We start from the raw sequence: 2,699 nt of genomic DNA, 5'->3' as shown, positions 1-2,699 counted from the left end.
TGAAATACCGACATACCATCCCTCGGAGATTCCCACTTATCAACCATCACAAGAGCCGCAGCACTACCCCACTGGATATTTCCCAAATGTACACCCATCCTATGCCTTCCTTTCAAACCGACCCATAAAGGAAGAACCACGAACCCCATCCTCCGACTGGATGCATTGTCACTCTGACCCACGGAGATGGTTTACTGGAAGTTCCACCATGAACGAAGTTAACTCACAACCCAAAAATGGCGAAGGGCCGTCCCGCAAGCCCAAGATGAGGGTGATGATGCCTTATGAAAGTTTCAAGATGCCCCCAATGGAGAATGAAACTACACAACCTATTGAGGAAGATGAATCGGAAGAAGAGGAGGATCCCGAAGAAGAAGAGGACCCCGATTAAGAGGAGGACCTTGAGGAAGAAAATGAGAAAGAACCAGAAGAAGAGCATCCTGGAAAACCCAACGAGATATCAAGCTCAATAGATGGATCACTCACTTCCCAAAACCCAAGCTACGGTTCTGTCGATCCGTATGTTCAATATCTGGAGCAACTAAGGAACCAAGCTTCGTCAAGTTTCCCGCCATTTCAAGGAAGGATTCCTTCAATTCAAGAGCAAGCTGATGAAATTCGTGAGCAAAACATGGTTGCCAAGACATACCTCTACCTTGCATTTGACCAGACTTACGTTCCGTATCCTGAACCGAGGAATCACTACGAGATGGTGACACTGGGTTACCACGACCCACCTCCACAATATGGATACGCCAACGTAGTTCCGCAGTCATATGAAGAGCATTTGGATCATGCTTTACACGAAACCGATGACTGGAGAAAGAAGGTAGATGAGGAAGGAAATAAGAAGAAGAAAATGGGAAAGAAACTTCTTCACAAATGCAACAAGTTAACAAGGGTATTGAAGAAGCTCTTGAAAGATTGAAGATGGTGGGGATAAGTGAAATGTGAAGATGTGTGTATAATAATCCTATGTGTTATATGTTGTATAATAAAGAACGTCTGAAACATTCTCATGTAATGATAGGATATATATATATATATATATATATATATATATATATATATATATATATATATATATATATATATATATATATCGTTGGAACGATATATATATTTGTATTATAAAATAAATAAATATATATATCTCTTGTGATATATATATATATATATATATGTATAACAAAGTGTGTGTTTAATAAACGAAATGTTGTTAAAATTTCAGATATAAAAAGATATATCAAAAATGTCTGAACAAAGTAATAATATTGAAAACGCACGAAAAGAGAAAGAAATGAAAGACAAAGGGAAAAACCCCGAGAATGAGCGAGAGGAAGAAATTCCCGAGAAATATATGAATAAAATTCAAAAGATGATAAAAGATGCGGTTAGGGAAGAGTCCATGAATAGAACTCACTCTAGACAATCTAGAAATTCTCAATCCGTTCATCCCTATCGAAAATCTGAAAAATCCAGTCCGAAACCATCTCGAGTCGAAGAAAGTGTGCATGAGTCTACGCCGATGGTGGAGTTAGACGTGAGTTCAAGAAACTCAAAATTAGTGGGTGTTCGTTTAAGGACTTCAAGTACTATGGACCGAAAGAGTTCCATGGTGACAAAGGAGCCATCACGACTGTGAGGTGGCTTGAAGAAATGGAGACAATCGTGATTACAAGTAAGTGTTCTGATGAAGAAAAGATACAGTACTCCGCCTTAATGTTTAAAAGTGAGGCGCTTGAGTGGTGGAATGCTCTGTTAATGAGCAAAGGGAGAGATGTGATGTATGGCTTAAGTTGGAGTGAATTTAAAGCCTTGTTGATGGAAAAATTTTGTCCCATGCATGAAACCGACCAGATCCAAACGAAATTTCTTAATCATAAGGTCGTAGGGACAAATCTCCGAGAGTACAATACCAAGTTCCATGAGTACTGTCGCCTTATTCCCCAGCTGGTTAACCCTGAGTCCAGCAAAGTCACTCGATATATTTGGGGATTGCCGCAAGAAATCCGCGACATGGTAAGATCTCATTTACCTCAAACCGCTGACTCTGCAATGAAGTTGGCTGGTTATTTGATGGGCGGCATGGTCCGCAATAAGGAGGAGGACAAGAAGGTTTCAACGACAACAACTCAAGGGAGAATTGGAGGAAGCGCCAACTACAAAGGCAATGGCACAAACCAAAGTCGCTTCAATTCAAATGCAACGCTTTGCAAGACTTGTAGAAGGTACCACAAAGGCCGATGCAACTTTGCTCCGCCTCCCAAAGTGCGTGAGTCATGAAACCATACGGGTCATGCGGCTGCTGACTGCTGGAAGAAGAAGATGACTTGCTACAATTGCAAGGAGATGGGCCATTTGAGTTTCGAGTGCCCAAAGAACAAACCCGCTGCTGGTGGTGCGGGTGGAAGTGGCAAGGATAAGAAAGGAAACGCTCGACTCTTCGTGACACAAAAAAAGCCGCCAACTTGCCGGAAACCATCACCGGTACGTTTCTAGTCAACGACACCTATGCTAGAGTTTTATTTGATTCAAGTGCCAATCTAAGTTTTATAGATTATAATTTTTGTAGTCTATTAAACGAACCATTAACAAAATTAGATAAAACTCCAAGCGTCGAGACTGCTAGCGGTGAAATCGTTAAGATCTCCGAAGCCCTTGAAAACAAAAAAATTCTTTTAGCTGGTTATATTCTA

This window comes from Bidens hawaiensis, unplaced genomic scaffold (assembly GCF_021521415.1).
Source record: "Bidens hawaiensis isolate Kalapana, Puna unplaced genomic scaffold, B.hawaiensis_p1.1 tig00033794_1, whole genome shotgun sequence".
NCBI classification, from domain to species: Eukaryota; Viridiplantae; Streptophyta; class Magnoliopsida; order Asterales; family Asteraceae; genus Bidens; species Bidens hawaiensis.
Note: the sequence above shows the minus strand (reverse complement) of the source record.